The sequence below is a fragment of the Ranitomeya imitator genome, chromosome 9 (assembly GCF_032444005.1).
Source record: "Ranitomeya imitator isolate aRanImi1 chromosome 9, aRanImi1.pri, whole genome shotgun sequence".
Lineage (NCBI taxonomy): Eukaryota > Metazoa > Chordata > Amphibia > Anura > Dendrobatidae > Ranitomeya > Ranitomeya imitator.
Window position 1 is genome coordinate 26,555,553 of NC_091290.1, and position 20,600 is coordinate 26,576,152.

At 42.3% G+C, this 20,600-nt stretch overlaps 1 protein-coding gene across 1 annotated transcript in view; it reads left to right on the forward strand.

Annotated features, from left to right (window-relative positions):
• The first annotated feature begins 2,485 nt into the window (after positions 1–2,485).
• Positions 2,486–20,600, forward strand: part of IRAG1 (inositol 1,4,5-triphosphate receptor associated 1) — a 118,525-nt gene continuing 100,410 nt past the window's right edge. The window contains exon 1 of the mRNA XM_069740546.1: positions 2,486–2,636. The gene's annotated coding sequence lies outside the window, so the exon portion shown is untranslated. The remainder of the gene's footprint in view (positions 2,637–20,600) is intronic.

Below are 20,600 nucleotides of genomic sequence, written 5' to 3' on the forward strand. Positions count from 1 at the left end.
TTGTATAATTGTCTAAGGGTCACTTCCGTCTTTCTGTCTCTGTGTCTGTCTTTCTGTCACAGATATTCATTGGTCACGGCCTCTGTGTGTCATGGAATCCAAGTCGCTGATTGGTCGCGGCAAAACAGCCACGACCAATCAGCGACGGGCACAGTCCGGAAGAAAATGGCCGCTCCTTCCTCCCCGCAATCACTGCCCGGCGCCCGCATACTCCCCTCCAGTCACCGCTCACATAGGGTTAATGCCGGCGGTAACGGACCGCATTATGCTGCGGGTAACTCACTCTGTTACCGCCGCTATTAACCCTGTCTGACCAAGTTTTTACTATTGATGCTGCCTATGCAGCGTCAATAGTAAAAAGATCTAATGTTAAAAATAATTAAAAAAAATAAAAAATCATCATATACTTACCCTCCGGTGCCTTTCCCGCTCTTCGCGACGTTCCGGTGCTAAGGATGGTATGTGACAAGGACCTTCCATGACGTCACGATCATGTGACCGCGAAGTCATCACAGGTCCTGCGCTCCTGCGCGAGAAGGACCTTCCATAACGTCACGGTCATGTGATCGAACTACAACTGGCCCTCGGAAGGTGAGTATATGGTTTTTTTTGTTATTTTTTTAAACCTGTGACATACGTGGATGGGCAATATACTACGTAGCTGGGCAATATACTACGTGACTGGGCAATATACTACGTGGCTCTGTGCTGTATACTACGTCGCTGTGCAATATACTACGTGGCTATGTGCTGTATAATACGTGACTGAGCAATATACTACATAGCTGGGCAATATACTACGTGACTGGGCAATATACTACGTAGCTGGGCAATATACTACGTGACTGGGCAATATACTACATAGCTGGGCAATATACTACGTGACTGGGCAATATACTACGTAGCTGGGCAATATAGTACGTGACTGAGCAATATACTACATAGCTGGGCAATATACTACGTGACTGGGCAATATACTACGTAGCTGGGCAATATACTACGTAGCTGGGCAATATACTACGTAGCTGGGCAATATACTACATGACTGGGCAATATACTACGTGGCTGGGCAGTATACTACGTTGCTGTGCAATATACTACATGGCTCTGTGCTGTATACTACATGGCTGGGCAATATACTACATGGCTGGGCAATATACTACGTGGCTGGGCAATATACTACGTCGCTGGGCAATATACTACGTGACTAGGCAATATACTACATAGCTGGGCAATATACTACGTGGCTGGGCAGTATACTAACTACGTCGCTGTGCAATATACTATGTGGCTGGGCAATATACTACGTGGCTCTGTGCTGTATATTACGTCGCCGGGCAATATACTACGTGGCTGGGCAATATACTACGTGGCTGGGCAATATACTACGTGGCTGGGCAATATACTACGTGACTGGGCAATATACTACGTGACTGGGCAATATACTACGTGGCTGAGTAATATACTACGTGGGCTGTGCTATATACTACGTGGACATGCATATTCTAGAATACCCGATGCGTTAGAATCGGGCCACCATCTAGTTACATATAATAGGTTTAGATACACTGATTCTGCTGACAGTATCACAAATAATCTTAGATAAATCAGATTAGCAGATGGTACAGCACATGATAGGCTTAGATGCACCAGCTCTTCAGAGGATATTACATATGGTGGTCTTAAATACAGTGATTCAGCAGACAGTGTCACACATGATAGGATTAGATACAGTAGCTGAGCAGACAGTATTACATATAATAGGTTTAGATACACTGATTCTGCTGACAGTATCACAGATAGCCTTAGATACAGGGTGTCAGAGGATGGTATCATACATGCCATGATTAATTTCCGCAGTTTAGCAGGCAGTATCACCCACGGAAGGCTTAGTTGCATCCGATTTGCACCGATTAGTGCATGGTGCTGCCAGGATAGGGTTAGATACGGCGGCTCAGCACAGAGTATCACACGTTCATCGCTCTGACAAATGTAAGGGTGTTTCTTGGTAAATAACATTACAGTAATTGAGTCTATGATGGGAATGACTATAAATAACCGCCGGGTCCCCCTGGAGAACTGCGCCATGTTGCTTTGGGTCCTGGCCTTCGATATATACAAGTATCAGGTTTGACATAGAGCAGATTTCCCAGCGAGGTGTCTTCTCCACATATGTGTCTTGGCTGCAGGAGATGAGAAGGGGGAAGATCTTTTAAGAACTGCCACAAGGAGAGACAAGACTTTTTTTTTTTCCCTTTCCTCTTTCTAAAAGTTTATTTATTTTGCTCGGAAAACCCGGACTCTGAGCTTTACATGTAGCAAAAATTCAGAGACGAGTTTCTTCAGCCAAATACAGCATTGACCTTAAATGGTAAAAGCTCCCAGGAGTGATGGAGAGGGCGGCCGGAGGAGGGAGAGGGGAAAAAAAAGGGTATTTTGCTTTTTTGGATGGTAATCTGCATATCCAAGAATAAACTGCATTTTCAGGGACGAGCCAGGACTGCAGCCTTCCATGTAATGAGGACGCGAGTCCATGCAGAGGAGTCGTCCATTGATGCACTAAATGCTGCTCCACGAGTAGAAGGTCCTGGTCCGACATTGGGGGGGAAAGCTCAGTGTAATGGAACATAAAGCAGGTAAGAAAATCATTTTATTTCAGTTTCATACAAAGTACCAGATTTGGCTCGGTTCGAGGAAAAAAAAAAACGGATATGTGCACGGCCCCATTAGTCTGATGGTTTGTCGGACCAAAACTACGGTCATGCGCACGAGGCGCTAGGCAGCATCTATATGGCGGCTTATTGCATGCAAGACGTGATCTAGCGCAGTACCAACTCGCATGCAATACTTTTAAGAAGGGGACGGTCCAAGACGGCGGATGTCCTGTATTTTTCAGTGTCAGGATATTACTGTGGAGGTGATACACATACGACATCCACAGTCTGAGTACGGATCGTGATGTCGGGACCAGCCTTGAGTCTTCTGACCCCGACCACACAACCTTATTTATGCCTATAAGACTGTTGCGTTCGGGTCTGGAGACCAGCGGCCGGTCCGGACATCATGTTCCGTGCCCGGACTGTCAATGTCAGACGCGTGAAACCGGCCCTGCACAGATATTGCCCTAGGATGGCAATTACGACACTTTTCCATTGTGTCATCCCTTTCTCTATTATAATAGACGAAAGGGTCCTTTTCTTGGACCTCCCAAAAGTGACTCTGACTTTTATCCATCACACATTTATTTTAATGATTGTTTCGCTTTCGCTACTCTTGGGAATACTTAATAATTAATGAAAGTGGCCGACAACAGATCATCATCTCTGCAATCAAAGAGTCATAGTCTTTTCTTCATAGTTTGCCAATTACTTGCTCTTCCAGTTGAACCATCTATGGAACCCCAATGATCAACTAGACCTCTTCAAAGTTGTTTTCCAAGACTTTTATGGTATATTAACTATTATCCTCCTGTACAAAGGCTACGTTCACATTTGCGTTGTTGGGCGTTGCGTCGGCGACACAACGCATTCAAAACGCATGCAAAAATGCATTGTTTTGTGACGCATGCATCCATTTTTGGCTTGATTTTGGACGCAAAAAAAATGCAACTTGCAGGGCGCAGAGGACCTGCGCCCTGACGCTTGCGCCAAAAATGACGCATGCGTCACAAAACGCAAGACAACACATGTCCATGCGCCCCCATGTTAAATATAGGGGCGCATGACGCATGCGTCGTTATGCGTCGCCGAACCTGCGCCCGACGCAACAGAAATGTGAACGTAGCCAAAGAACGACCTCTCTATTGGGAACCATGGACGGGAGAAATGGATTCAATCAGTCTTTTATGTGATGTCTTATAAATTCACCATAATATTCTATCGTGGATAATCTTTACGGCATTTTCAACTTTTCGTAGCATCTATCAATATCTGTGTCATGATTATAATTCTCATTATATCCCTGCAGACTGATGCATCCCACAAAATGCTGGGTGTTGTATTCCGCAGTAGCCCCCTTATGGATCATTACTTACTCCTTATAGGGGGGGTCTCTTAGTTCTCAGCAGCACCCTTTAATATAACTGGGATATAAGGAGTCTTGCTGCTCTGTTAAGGCATTAATATAATGTTCGGCTTTTGATTACTGTGTGATCTAGCAATTTCTCCAGTGCTGGAGACAACTCACTAATGGCGGTCATTAGTTATTATAATTACTAATATTAGTTAATTAGTTAATAATAGTTACAAGATCCCATCGATTGTACTTTACCTGGTAGGTGACATGAAGTAGATACAGTGTTACAGAATATCATTTTGTGATGCGGAAAGCAATTGTTATTACTATTTTGTGGCATGGGGTATTATTTATTCCTATAGAATACACTGTGGCCACCATGATGGATCTATGGCCATCTTGTACAGTCCTTTCTGTATTTTAGAGTGAGGATCTATGGCCATCTTGTATAGTCCTTTCTGTATTTTAGAGTGAGGATCTATGGCCATCTTGTACAGTCCTTTCTGTATTTTAGAGTGAGGATCTATGGCCATCTTGTACAGTCCTTTCTGTATTTTAGAGTGAGGATCTATGGCCATCTTGTACAGTCCTTTCTGTATTTTAGAGTGAGGATCTATGGCCATCTTGTACAGTCCTTTCTGTATTTTAGAGTGAGGATCTATGGCCATCTTGTGCAGTCCTTTCTGTATTTTAGAGTGAGGATCTATGGCCATCTTGTGCAGTCCTTTCTGCATTTTAGAGTGAGGATCTATGGCCATCTTGTACAGTCCTTTCTGTATTTTAGAGTGAGGATCTATGGCCATCTTGTACAGTCCTTTCTGTATTTTAGAGTGAGGATCTATGGCCATCTTGTACAGTCCTTTCTGTATTTTAGAGTGAGGATCTATGGCCATCTTGTACAGTCCTTTCTGTATTTTAGAGTGAGGATCTATGGCCATCTTGTACAGTCCTTTCTGTATTTTAGAGTGATCAGATTTCCATAGCGAAATCTGCACTGTTTTTTCCCGCTGTGTATTCTTGCCGTGAAAATTCCACAGCAGAATTGGCCCCGTGGGAATGAAGTAAGATCATCTTTACGCAACCATTGCCTCTCACTGATGCGCCGGACCCACAGATCAGCATTTATGGACTGAGGCTTATCACAGCCTATAAATTAGATTTCTTCATCCACAAAATGTAAATTTGTACAAGAATATTCCAAAGTAGAAATGCAATGTATACATGACATCAAAATATTGAAAATAGTAGGAAATGAAAATAATCCTTCATAATCTATTAGATATTGGTGAAATAATACTAAGACTGTGCCTAAACTACAACGTTGCCTTAATAACACCACTCCAGTGGTATAATATTACCACCATGTGTTACATACCAGAACATTGGGTCCATGTATTATCCTTAGGGCTCGTACACGTGGCCGTATTTTCTGTCTGAGTGCGATCCGACAAAACATCAGATCACACACGGACCAATGTGGGGCCGTCCACGTATCCAGTATTTTTCCTAGGTAGAGCCTGTCTGTGGAAAAAGTCACCCACGTCTGAGTTTGATCCGATATTGGGATCGCACTCGGCAACGCAAGTAAATGAGTCCATGGAAAACCTCAGATGACATCCGAGTGCAGTCCGATTTCCACGGACTGACAGAATGGAGAAGATGGAGCAATTTTTTTCTCCCATCTTCTTTTCATCCGAGAGAATCGGATCACACTATGATCAAAGTTTGACCCGAGTGTGATTAGCATAATGGACCCAATTCTCTTAGATGAGAGAATCTACAGCACCTGCCCTTATAGTGTCCAAATAATGCCTCTATGGTGCTAGATACTTCAGTACTCTCATAATAAAACTTTACTGTCCGTATATTATTTCATCACTGCCTAAATTATGCTACCATATATCCCCACGGTGCCCAAATAATGCCGCCCTAGTGTTCAAAATGCTAAAAGTGAATTATGTGATCAATTCTGTGGTTAAACAGTTTTTTCTAAATATATAAGTTATCCTATATCGATAGGATAGGGAACTAGTTACTGATCACTGGGGCTTGTGACCATTAGTACCCCCACCAATCCTGAGAATTCGGTTCTGCCGAGCCCCTTCTGAAAGGAGGACATTCACTCTCCAGGGGACTACAGAGCTCCACCATCTCCGGCAGTTCCATAGAGAATGAATGGAGTAGAGGAGCTCATTCTCGTCCCCCTGCTCCACTTAGATGGGGCAGAATCCTGTTCTTGAGATTAATGGTGGTCCCAAAAGTGACACCCATCCCCAGCAATCAATAGGTTACCACCTGTCCTAATAATGAAGGATAAGTGAGGCTATGTGCCCACGTTGCGGATTCGTGTGCGGATTTTTCCGCACCGTTTTTTTAAAAATCCGCAGGTAAAACGCACTGCGTTTTTTACCTGCGGATTTCCTGCGTTTTTTGTGCGGATTTCACCTGCGGTTTTACACCTGCGGATTCCTATTGAGGAGCAGGTGTAAAATGCTGTGGAATCCGCACAAAGAATTGACATGCTGCGGAAAATACAACGCAGCGTTTCCGCGCAGTATTTTCCGCACCGTGGGCACTGCGGATTTTGTTTTCCATAGGTTTACATGGTACCGTGTGCACATAGCCTTATACTTAGTGCAGCTCACAGGTAAGGTTATGTAACATCAGGCTGACATTACTATAAAGTCAATAGGGGAAATACTAAACTGATAAGTATTTGTTCCATCAGCCGCACAAATTTCTCTAGTGTTCTGATAGTTTGTTACAATGTACCAGTGCCTTTAAGATGAACTGAAACATATTTTCTCAAGGTTAAGACAAAGCAGCAGTCGTGAGCCTGAGAACCCTAAACAGTCCCATAGAATCCCATCATCCGTCTCGCTGTCCCAGGGTTTCCGGTTATACTATTGTTGTGGTATCGGGATAATATCACATTGTGTTCTCGGGGCCTATATACAAAACTGACTTATAATCATAACAGCCGACTGAATTATATGAGGTTTGAGGAAATTTACACTTGTATTTCTCGCTATTTCCCCCTCTGGATCCAGTCCAAACATCACATTCTAGAAAGATAAATTATCCTAAATCCCTGCTGGTTCCCGCAGTTCTCCCACGCTGAGCTGCACATTTTGGTAAATTGATGATTAACTGATTGTTACTTTCTATTAATATCCATCAGAGATTTCAGCAGTGTTATCATAATTATCACAGGTTAAAGCTTATATGCCTCTGGCTGTGATACAGTCTCCTGGTTGTAATATGGTATTCTGGCTGTGATATAGAGTCCTGGTGTGCTGCTTGTGATATAGAGTCCTGGTGTCCTGGCTGTGATATACTGTCCTGGATGTGATACAGTGTCCTGGTGTCCTGGCTGTGATATACTGTCCTGGATGTGATACAGTGTCCTGGTGTCCTGGCTGTGATATACTGTCCTGGTGTCCTGGCTGTGATATAGAGTCCTGGTGTCCTGGCTGTGATATACTGTCCTGGATGTGATACAGTGTCCTGGTGTCCTGGCTGTGATATACTGTCCTGGTGTCCTGGCTGTGATATACTGTCCTGGATGTGATACAGTGTCCTGGTGTCCTGGCTGTGATATACTGTCCTGGATGTGATACAGTGTCCTGGCTGTGATATAGTGTCCTGATGTCCTGGCTGTGATATAGAGTCCTGGTGTCCTGGCTGTGATATAGTGTCCTGATGTCCTGGCTGTGATATAGTGTCCTGGTGTGCTGCTTGTGATATAGTGTCCTGGCTGTGATATACTGTCCTGGATGTGATACAGTGTCCTGGCTGTGATATAGTGTCCTGATGTCCTGGCTGTGATATAGAGTCCTGGTGTGCTGCTTGTGATATAGAGTCCTGGTGTCCTGGCTGTGATATAGTGTCCTGGTGTCCTGGCTGTGATATAGTGTCCTGGTGTCCTGGCTGTGATATAGTGTCCTGGTGTCCTGGCTGTGATATAGTGTCCTGGTGTCCTGGCTGTGATATAGTGTCCTGGATGTGATACAGTGTCCTGGTGTCCTGGCTGTGATATAGTGTCCTGGCTGTGATATAGAGTCCTGGTGTCCTGGCTGTGATATAGTGTCCTGGTGTCCTGGCTGTGATATAGTGTCCTGATGTCCTGGCTGTGATATAGTGTCCTGGTGTGCTGCTTGTGATATAGTGTCCTGGCTGTGATATACTGTCCTGGATGTGATACAGTGTCCTGGCTGTGATATAGTGTCCTGATGTCCTGGCTGTGATATAGAGTCCTGGTGTGCTGCTTGTGATATAGAGTCCTGGTGTCCTGGCTGTGATATAGTGTCCTGGTGTCCTGGCTGTGATATAGTGTCCTGGTGTCCTGGCTGTGATATAGTGTCCTGGTGTCCTGGCTGTGATATAGTGTCCTGGTGTCCTGGCTGTGATATAGTGTCCTGGTGTCCTGGCTGTGATATAGAGTCCTGGTGTCCTGGCTGTGATATAGTGTCCTGGTGTCCTGGCTGTGATATAGTGTCCTGATGTCCTGGCTGTGATATAGTGTCCTGGTGTGCTGCTTGTGATATAGTGTCCTGGCTGTGATATACTGTCCTGGATGTGATACAGTGTCCTGGCTGTGATATAGTGTCCTGATGTCCTGGCTGTGATATAGAGTCCTGGTGTGCTGCTTGTGATATAGTGTCCTGGTGTCCTGGCTGTGATATACTGTCCTGGATGTGATACAGTGTCCTGGCTGTGATATAGTGTCCTGATGTCCTGGCTGTGATATAGTGTGCTGGCTGTGATATAGTGTCCTGGGGTCCTGACTGTGATATAGTGTCCTGGTGTCCTGGCTGTGATATACTGTCCTGGATGTGATATAGTGTCCTGGCTGTGATATAGAGTCCTGGTGTGCTGCTTGTGATATAGTGTCCTGGTGTCCTGGCTGTGATATACTGTCCTGGATGTGATACAGTGTCCTGGCTGTGATATAGAGTCCTGGTGTGCTGCTTGTGATATAGTGTCCTGATGTCCTGGCTGTGATATAGTGTGCTGGCTGTGATATAGTGTCCTGGGGTCCTGACTGTGTCCTGGTGTCCTGGCTGTGATATACTGTCCTGGATGTGATACAGTGTCCTGGCTGTGATATAGAGTCCTGGTGTGCTGCTTGTGATATAGTGTCCTGGTGTCCTGGCTGTGATATAGTGTCCTGGCTGTGATATAGTGTCCTGATGTCCTGGCTGTGATATAGTGTGCTGGCTGTGATATAGAGTCCTGGTGTGCTGCTTGTGATATAGTGTCCTGGGGTCCTGACTGTGATAAAAAGTCCTGGTGTCCTGACTCCTGGCTGTGATATGGTGTCATGGAGTCCTTGCTATGATACGGGGGAGGGGCTGGTATTTTGGCTGTGGTATAATCGCTTGGTGAGCTGGCTGTGATGCTATATGATATCTTGGTGTCCTGGCTGTGATATGGTGCTGGTGTCCTTATATCCTAGGTGTAATATTATGTACTGGATGACTTGGCTGTGAAATGTTGTCCAGTCTACAATATCCTGATGTGGTGGCCTATTGTCATTTTAATAATATGGTACCCTGACTGTGATATGAACATCCTGGCTAAGATATGGTGTCCTGGCTGTGATATGGTGTGCTGGCTAAGATATGATTTCCTGGTGTCCTGGCTGTGATATGGTGTTCTAGTGTGCAGGCTAAGATATGATGTCCTGGTGTGTTGGTTGTGATATGGTGTGCTGGCTAAGATATGTTGTCCTGGTGTGTTGGTTGTGATATGGTGTGCTGGCTAAGATATGTTGTCCTGGTGTGTTGGTTGTGATATGGTGTGCTGGCTAAGATATGTTGTCCTGGTGTGTTGGTTGTGATATGGTGTGCTGGCTAAGATATGTTGTCCTGGTGTGTTGGTTGTGATATGGTGTGCTGGCTAAGATATGATGTCCTGGTGTGTTGGTTGTGATATGGTGTGCTGGCTAAGATATGTTGTCCTGGTGTGTTGGTTGTGATATGGTGTGCTGGCTAAGATATGTTGTCCTGGTGTGTTGGTTGTGATATGGTGTGCTGGCTAAGATATGTTGTCCTGGTGTGTTGGTTGTGATATGGTGTGCTGGCTAAGATATGATGTCCTGGTGTGTTGGTTGTGATATGGTGTGCTGGCTAAGATATGTTGTCCTGGTGTGTTGGTTGTGATATGGTGTGCTGGCTAAGATATGTTGTCCTGGTGTGTTGGTTGTGATATGGTGTGCTGTCTAAGATATGTTGTCCTGGTATGTTGGTTGTGATATGGTGTGCTGGTTAAGATATGATGTCCTGGTGTGTTGGTTGTGATATGGTGTGCTGGTTAAGATATGATGTCCTGGTGTGTTGGTTGTGATATGGTGTGCTGGCTAAGATATGATGTCCTGGTGTGTTGGTTGTGATATGGTGTGCTGGTTAAGATATGATGTCCTGGTGTGTTGGTTGTGATATGGTGTGCTGGCTAAGATATGTTGTCCTGGTGTGTTGGTTGTGATATGGTGTGCTGGCTAAGATATGATGTCCTGGTGTGTTGGTTGTGATATGGTGTGCTGGCTAAGATATGATGTCCTGGTGTGTTGGTTGTGATATGGTGTGCTGGCTAAGATATGATGTCTTGGTTGTGATATGGTGTGCTGGCTAAGATATGATGTCCTGGTATGTTGGTTGTGATATGGTGTGCTGGTTAAGATATGATGTCCTGGTGTGTTGGTTGTGATATGGTGTGCTGGCTAAGATATGTTGTCCTGGTATGTTGGTTGTGATATGGTGTGCTGGCTAAGATATGATGTCCTGGTGTGTTGGTTGTGATATGGTGTGCTGGCTAAGATATGATGTCCTGGTGTGTTGGTTGTGATATGGTGTGCTGGCTAAGATATGATGTCCTGGTATGTTGGTTGTCATATGGTGTGCTGGATAAGGCTGGTTTCACATTTGCGTTTAAAAACGCAGCGTTTAAAACGCATCCGCAAGTGGAGGAAAAAACACATATAAACGCGTACAAACGCTGCGTTTTTTAGACGCATGCGGTTAAAAAAACGCTGCGTTTGTACGCGTTTACATGCGTTTTTTCCTGCGTTTGCGCTTTTTGTAAGCATGATGGGAAATTTCACAAGCTGGTTTTTGTTCATTCTGCTTCACAAAAATTGGAATAAAAAGTGATCAAAAATTGTCACGTGCCCGAAAATGTTACCAATAAAAATGTCAACTCGTCCTGCAAAAAACAAGACCTCACATGACTCTGTGGACCAAAATATGGAAAAATTGTAGCTCTCAAAATGTGGTAACGCAAAAATATTTTTTGGAATAAGAAGCGTCTTTCAGTGTGTGACAGCTGCCAATCATAAAAATCCACTAGAAAACCCCTTATAAATAGAAATCAAACCCCCTTCATCAACTTTAGTTAGGGAAAAATTAAAAATTTTAAAAAATGTATTTATTTCCATTTTCCCATTAGGGTTAGGGCTAGGGTTAGGGTTAGGGTTTGGATCCTTTTATCACCTTGTTGGTGGGGGGTGGCTTATCAGTGTCTAGACTTGTTTTTCTCTATTGCAACAGATGCGTTCAAAAACGCAACCAAACGCATGTGCTTAAAAACGCATGCGTTTACATAGACAACAATACTTTTTTTGACGCAATCGAACGCATGCGTTTTTTTGCGGCAAAAAAAGCCTCTAGAAATTACTACATGTTGCATTTCCGCACAAAAACGCAAGCATCGAAATGACGCATGCGTCGTCAAACGCGGCCAAACGCGTACAAAGAAAACGCATGCGTTTTTAATGTTAAATATAGGGAAAAAAACGCATGCGTTTATATGCGTTAAAACGCAGCGGCAAAAAATCCAAATGTGAAACCAGCCTAAGATATGATGTCCTGGTGTGTTGGTTGTGATATGATGTCCTGATGTCCTGGCTGTGATATGATGTCCTGGCTGTGCTATGATGTCCTGTCTTTGATATGGAATCCCGGCTGGAAGTTCTGGATGTAATATGATGACCTGGCTGCAATATCCAGATTTGGCATCCATGCATTTGGTGTCCTGGCTAACATATGGCTGAAGCCTTGGTCGGGCTACATTGGTCACACGTCATCCCAGGAGACTTTTATACAGAGACCGGCAGGGAATAGGTAAGGATTATGGAAGCCGGAGGGTATGTGCACACGTTGCGGATTTTGCTGCAGATCCATGTAAACCAATGGAAAACAAAATCCGCAGTTCACATGCTGCGGAAAAAAACGCGCGGAAACGTAGCGTTGTTTATTCCGCAGCATGTCAATTCTTTGTGCGGATTCCGCAGCGGTTTACACCTGCTCCATAATAGGAATCCACAGGTGTAAAACCGTAGGTGGAATCCGCACAAAATCCGCAAAAAAATCGCGATAAATCCACAGTAATTCCGCAGCGCGGTTTACCTGTGGAATTACCAAAATCAGTACGGAAAAATCTGCACTACTTTCCGCAACGTCTGCACGTGGCCTGAGAAGTGCCAGTCGAGTTGAGTATTGGGATTTTAATAAAATACGTGGTGCTGTTTTCCTCAGGAAAATCAGTGTAAAATCTGCACCAAAATCAGCACAGCTTGGTACGGATTTACTGCTGCAAATACTTCTGCCAATTCCTGCAGATTTGCTTTAGAATTTTGGGGCAGCAAATCCAATGTTAACATAACCTTGGGGTACATCCACATAGGAATTACCTGCTGCAAAACTCCCTCAGTAAAAATTCAGACTCCACAATAAATTGTGCAAATTTTTCTGCAGATTACGCAGCAGAAATGCTGTAGATTTACCGTATATTTCAACTTTTGCATTAATAGGGGTGCAATCCTCAATGAATATTCATAGCTAAAGTTGGCATGCTGCAGATATCAAATCCGCAGTTTTCGTAGATTTCCAGATTTTCTCCGCAGCACTGTATGTGGATGAAATTTTATGAAGTCTGGATGGAAACTAACTCGTAACCAAGCTTTAAGTGGAATTCACACGCAGAGAGTCGCAGAAAATTTTTCACATAACCAATCATCCACATGTGGGTTGCAGAGATCAACCGGCCTGACACCAAATCAATCCCATTCAGATGTACAGTTGTGGCCAAAAGTATTGACACCCCTGCAATTCTGTCAGATAATACTCAGTTTCTTCCTGAAAATGATTGCAAACACAAATTCTAAGCACAGTGCTTACAAGCTAGACAGCATCGGTGGTCGGACTCCTAGGCAACGAGCTGTAAACAAAATAAAAGGAAAATGTTAATATCTCAAGAACAACTGAAAATTTAAACAAGCAGTAAAATGCAAAAGTGCTTATATTTACAAGACCAATCTGACAATGTCCATCAGTGAAGATGGGAATAACCCTTAAGAACGTGCAGCGCTCACTGGAACTTTCAGTCGTTTAGACATTCTTCTGTAACCAATGCCATAAGTATGTTTTGAAACAATAAGTTTACTTATTTTCCACCATAATATGCAAATAAAATGTTAAAAAAACAGACAATGTGATTTTCTGGATTTTTTTTTCTCAGTTTGTCTCCCATAGTTGAGGTCTACCTATGATGTAAATTACAGACGCCTCTCATCTTTTTAAGTGGTGGAACTTGCACTATTGCTGACTGACTAAATACTTTTTTGCCCCACTGTATGTTCATGAGGGATATATACATTATATAAAGTCAAAATTAGGTCAATAATAAGTGTAAGGGTAAGTTAACACATGTAAATCTGATAACAAAAACTTCACCAAAAATCTTAATTTGTTTCCTTAGCAGATTTTTATGCAGGTAAGGCTATGGCTTCATTCTTTAAATGGGATGCATAATCTGAGAATTATTTCTTGTTTTTGCGTGACAAGGATTTAAAAAAAAAAAAAGCCTTTTTTTCGTTTCACGATCTGTGTTCTAAAACAAAATTAGTAGCCTTGCTATTTTTGAGATCATATTCACTGTCCTTTCAGGAAGAGTTTTCAGCAGTCTCGTTATCATCAGAGGCAGGATTACAATGGCATGTAACACCTCTATACAGAGCTGATACACCTGATTCACCAATCACAATAGGCAATGTCACAGCTCCCATGCTCCCACTACCTTCATAATGACCTTTACACACGCTCATTAGAATAATGCAAAAGATAGGGTCGGAGTTTGTTCCATGCAATTAATGTACGTGTGGGTTTCCAGAAACAGCAGGAAGTTACAGTGTAGAATAATTCAAGTAGCCGGTGTGAAAATTGCAAGATTTCTCATCTAGATTTTTATACGGAATGAAAAAATAAACATTGAAAAAATAGAATAAACACAAAAACCTGATTTAAACTATAGGTCTTTTTCTAATGACACACTCCCTATGAACAGCAATGAATGAAATCCGTGGTAAAAAAAATTGCTACATTTCCATGACAGATAGTACATTCTCCAAATTTTTTTTATGCCATGAATCACAAATTTCATAACTGAAATTCTGCAACAAGTGTTCATTGTGCAAATCTACCATAAGGGTATGTGCACATGTCAGGATTTTTAATGTTTTTTTGCGGAATTTCGCTATAAAAACGCTATAAATCCGGTAAAAAAACGCTAACATTATGCATCCTATCTTTTAGAATGCATTCTGCATTTTTTGTGCATATGTTAGCGTTTTTTTCCGCCAAAAAAATGCATTCCGCAAAAAAACTGACATGCTCTATCTTTTTGCGGATTTTTTGTGGATTTCCTATCAAAAAGGACATTCCGGAAAAAAAAAAATCGGCAAAAATTCCGCAAAAAAACGCGCAAATTCCACGCGAAAAAAGGACGCGGATTTCTGGCAGAATTCTCAGGATTTTGTCAGGAAATAATCCTGACGTGTGCACATACCCTCAGCCTTAGAAACTGAGCAGAACGTTCAAGTTTTTGAGGATTTTTGAAGGAGGATTTGAAGAGTTTCTTTTCAGGTTCTAATCCAAAAACTCCTCCAAAAGCTCCTTGTGCACATATCCCATGTGGGAATATTCAAGAAGAGCTTTTTTTCAGAAGAAAAGTCCAACATGATTTTAAAAAGAAATCCACATCAGAAACCTAGTCGTTTTTGGTTTTTTTTAAATGAGATTCTGATACTGGTTTTGAAGCAGATTTTTAGCACTTTTCAAGCTTTTTTTTCTATGCAGTTTCTGTAGCCTTTTGGTGTAAAATTTGGAGCGGATTTTATGGGATAGACTTTTCAAAAGTTTTTTTGATGTGGATTTTGGAGGGCTCTCTCTCGCTTCCCTGCTAAAAAAACATCCACCGACGACTGACGACTTCACCCACATTTACAGCACATATATCCTTCAACAGTTTTCTCCTGCACAGAAACATCTTACGTCCATCACAATGCAGTATACTACAGTATGGCCCCATTCACTTGACACTTGTTATAATGTCAGCTTGTGCATTTTATGGACACTGCACCCCTGGATCTGCCCTGCTCTGTGGTGCCAACACCGGCTGGGTTTTTAGCAGTCTAGCTGTACCCTTCCCATGCAGCCATAAAAAACGCCATCCTTCTCTTGTCGGAATGAAATAGTTCAGATCCAGAGGGTCGAGTTGTAAACAATTATCATCTTGATTTCTTCTTGGCGAACAGATGGTATGAAATGTCCCATCACAGCTCAGAACTTCGGATAGTTTCGGCCTGAGTCACAGCAATGGTAGAAGCTATTGTTTAGCTGGAAGATGCGGAATCTGAGGTTGTAAAGAGATGAAAGTAACAAGGAGGAGGAGAGACAGTTGTGTAGGAAGAGAGTTGATGTTTCTCATGACTTATCTCCATGCCAGATAAAAAGAAAGGAAAAAACTTCAGGGAACGTTTAATAAAAATTTTAAACAAGAAGTTATGGCAGAATAACACTTTAGCAGGTTTTATGTAAAGAGATCAGTTCTATGAGGATCACACAATACATCTCTACATATAATTTATATTAATAAATGATGTTCTAAAGCAGGGGTGCATATTTTTTGGTCCCAATGCATTACCATACTGAACAAATCCTAAGGGCACCAAAAAAATCTTAAGGGGTATTTACATGAATACATCACTAGATCCACTATCAGTACATTAATACATCACCACAACGAGTTTTTGGAGCACAAACTAAATAGAATCTCACCATATCCTCCTCATAATCTCAAAACTCAAAGTTTTGAAGATTTTTAAGCTTTAACATAGCCAAGAAGCCAGTTTTGTATTGCTACATTTGTACAAGATCAGAACCACCATCAGCACATTACTGAAACACCAGAACCACCATCAGTACATGAATGCGGTACCAGAACCACCGTCAGTACATGAATGCAGAGACAGAAAAACTGTCAGTACGTGAATGCAATGTCAAAAAGAAAAATGGGATTCCCGCACCCGCTTGACGTGGAGATTAAAACATGGCTTTTAATGATATAATTTAAAATGAAAAACTCATAATGATAAAAAAAAGTGGGGGAAGAAGTAAGGAAGTGAGGAATGAGCGGGGGTTAGGACGTATGGCTACGCTATTCAAGCTCAAGGCTGGACCGAGGCTGACAATCACTCCTCTGCCCCAGTCCTGACTTTAGTATTTAAATGTACTCACATTTTAAAGATGTAAATACATTTGAATATATTAAGAAGGGATATACAACCAATATCCCTAACAGCCACTCAATATGCTGAAGGATATAATGAGATCCCAGCTTAATATAAAATATAATATTTATTAAGTCATCAAATAAAAACAGGAAAAAATAAAAAGGCAGGGCAAATCCTCTAACAAAGGGGGAGACACAGGTATAACTTAGATCCCGATTAATACAGTGGCATATCCAAGTCTATTCAGTATGTCAGATAATAATCTTTAGGTTGTCAAGTGGTAGAGGCATTTAAGTCCTATAGACCATTGATGCTGCAATAACAAATATTTGATCAAAGTGCAAGTGCAATAATAATACAATTTAAGTGCAGCAGTAGTCTAATCAAAGGAAACAAGAGAATCCTCCTTTGTTATAACATATTGACACCTGGATACTACATAATAATCAAGGAAAACATAGATTGTAGCATATCTCGAATGATGAAATAATGAAAGGTATGTTACCAAAAAACAGGAGCAGTTATATTTAGAATGATATTAGTAAAGTGCAAGTGCAATTATAATCACATCAAGAAAAAGTCCCACTATTTGATTAATAATAGTGTATAAGAGTCACCTAATGGACAATAAAGTACCATAGATAGCAGCATATCTACAGTGGTAAATATATCTCTTACTATTACCTAGAATGGAAAAGCATCAGAGGAGTCACTGTGTACATACATTACTTATCCTGAGTTACATCCTGTATTATACTCCAGAGCTGCACTCCCTATTCTGCTGATGCAGTCACTGTGTGCATGCATTACATTACTGATCCTGAGTTACATCCTGTATTATACTCCAGAGCTGCACTCACTATTCTGCTGGTGCAGTCACTGTGTACGTACATTACATTACTGATCCTGAGTTACATCCTGTATTATACTCCAGAGCTGGACTCACTATTCTGCTGGTGGAGTCACTGTGTACATACATTACTTATCCTGAGTTACATCCTGTATTATACTCCAGAGCTGCACTCACTATTCTGCTGGTGCAGTCACTGTGTACGTACATTACATTACTGCTCCTGAGTTACATCCTGTATTATACCCCAGAGCTGCACTCACTATTCTGCTGATGCAGTCACTGTGTGCATACATTACATCACTGATCCTGAGTTATCTCTTGTATTATACCCCAGAGCTGCACTCACTATTCTGCTGGTGCAGTCACTGTGTACATACATTACATTACTGATCCTGTACTGATCCTGAGTTACATCCTGTATTATACCCCAGAGCTGCACTCACTATTCTGCTGATGCAGTCACTGTGTGCATACATTACATTACTGATCCTGAGTTACATCCTGTATTATACTCCAGAGCTGCACTCACTATTCTGCTGGTGCAGTCACTGTGTACATACATTACATTACTGATCCTGAGTTACATCCTGTATTATACTCCAGAGCTGCACTCACTATTCTGCTGGTGCAGTCACTGTGTACGTACATTACATTACTGCTCCTGAGTTACATCCTGTATTATACCCCAGAGCTGCACTCACTATTCTGCTGATGCAGTCACTGTGTGCATACATTACATCACTGATCCTGAGTTATCTCTTGTATTATACCCCAGAGCTGCACTCACTATTCTGCTGGTGCAGTCACTGTGTACATACATTACATTACTGATCCTGTACTGATCCTGAGTTACATCCTGTATTATACCCCAGAGCTGCACTCACTATTCTGCTGATGCAGTCACTGTGTGCATACATTACATTACTGATCCTGAGTTACATCCTGTATTATACTCCAGAGCTGCACTCACTATTCTGCTGGTGCAGTCACTGTGTACATACATTACATTACTGATCCTGAGTTACATCCTGTATTATACCCCAGAGCTGCACTCACTATTCTGCTGATGCAGTCACTGTGTACATACATTACATTACTGATCCTGAGTTATCTCTTGTATTATACCCCAGAGCTGCACTTACTATTCTGCTGGTGTAGTCACTGTGTACATACATTTACATTACTTATCCTGTACTGATCCTGAGTTACATCCTGTATTATACTCCAGAGCTGTACTCACTATTCTGCTGGTGCAGTCACTGTGTACATACATTACATTACTGATCCTGAGTTACATCCTGTATTATACCCCAGAGCTGCACTCACTATTCTGCTTGTGCAGTCACTGTGTACATACATTACATTACTCATCCTGAGTTACATCCTGTATTATACTCCAGAGCTGCACTCACTATTCTGCTGGTGCAGTCACTGTGTACGTACATTACATTACTGATCCTGAGTTACATCCTGTATTATACTCCAGAGCTGGACTCACTATTCTGCTGGTGGAGTCACTGTGTACATACATTACTTATCCTGAATTACATCCTGTATTATACCCTAGAGCTGCACTCACTATTCTGCTGGTGCAGTCACTGTGTACATACATTACATTACTGATCCTGTACTGATCCTGAGTTACATCCTGTATTATACCCCAGAGCTGCACTCACTATTCTGCTGATGCAGTCACTGTGTGCATACATTACATTACTGATCCTGAGTTACATCCTGTATTATACTCCAGAGCTGCACTCACTATTCTGCTGGTGCAGTCACTGTGTACATACATTACATTACTGATCCTGAGTTACATCCTGTATTATACCCCAGAGCTGCACTCACTATTCTGCTGATGCAGTCACTGTATACATACATTACATTACTGATCCTGAGTTATCTCTTGTATTATACCCCAGAGCTGCACTTACTATTCTGCTGGTGTAGTCACTGTGTACATACATTACATTACTGATCCTGAGTTACATCCTGTATTATACCCCAGAGCTGCACTCACTATTCTGCTGGTGCAGTCACTGTGTACATACATTACTGATCCTGAGTTACATCCTGTATTATACTCCAGAGCTGCACTCACTATTCTGCTGGTGCAGTCACTGTGTACATACATTGCATTTCTCATCCTGTACTGATCCTGAGTTACACCCTGTATTATGTGAATGCCATCTTTACAGTAGGCATTGTACAGTCATCTGATTCCCCATGTGCTATAGAAGCTCAGCTAAGGTTTTGGGTTTATGCCTGACAACAAATCTCCTGACTGTTTTTAATAACAATCAGCAGAAATGTGATTTCAGCTCTGAAGTATAAAGCAGGCAACCTGTCTCTGTAACTGTGGAATGGCGATCACGTATGGACATGGAGACGTCCCTATTCTTATATGCATCCTGTCGATTTTTGATGTGTGTTAATGACTTATTTTGCCCTCTTTTTGTTGCCACGTGACAGATTAGTGGCTACTTATCATTGTAGGCCATGGGAACCAATAGCTCCGTCCATAATCAGCCTTGATTTAAGGGGGCAGTAGTGTGCCTGCAGATACATGTCTTGTGCCTGCAGATATAGTTACTTTCACATGCAGAATTGGACGTCCTCTCCAGTCTCTCCCTCTATGATTCCGCATTAAATAATTAGCTCCCACATGCTCCTCGTAACTAATGATGACTAGTCATTCAGGCCACTGTGGGACTATTAATAATCCTTATTCCATCTCTGCTGCCATCGTTATATATAGCCACCGCTTCTCTTCACATTGATCCATGAAATAGGTGGCCAGCAAGTCAGGGGTTAATACCAGCCCCCAACATTATGATAATATCTGATCATATCCCCCCTCAAAGACTTACCAGGGAAAAGAGATATCCCAGGGCCGCTCGCTGCCCATTAAAGGGGAAATCCAGACACATTTGTCTTCTGGTAAGCCATAAAGCATTGATAGGGATCTGTAAGCTGGGACACCAAAAGTGAAGGGGTGCAGTGCTTAGAACCCCAAAAGTCAAATAGCTTTCTACTATTGAGTTCCTATGTTGTATTTTTCCTGTTGGGTATAGCCGAGCACTGTCGCTCTCCAGTATTCTGTCCCCTGGTATATAATAATGCTTATTATTGTCTTTCTTATACAACGAAACATGCCTGTACTGT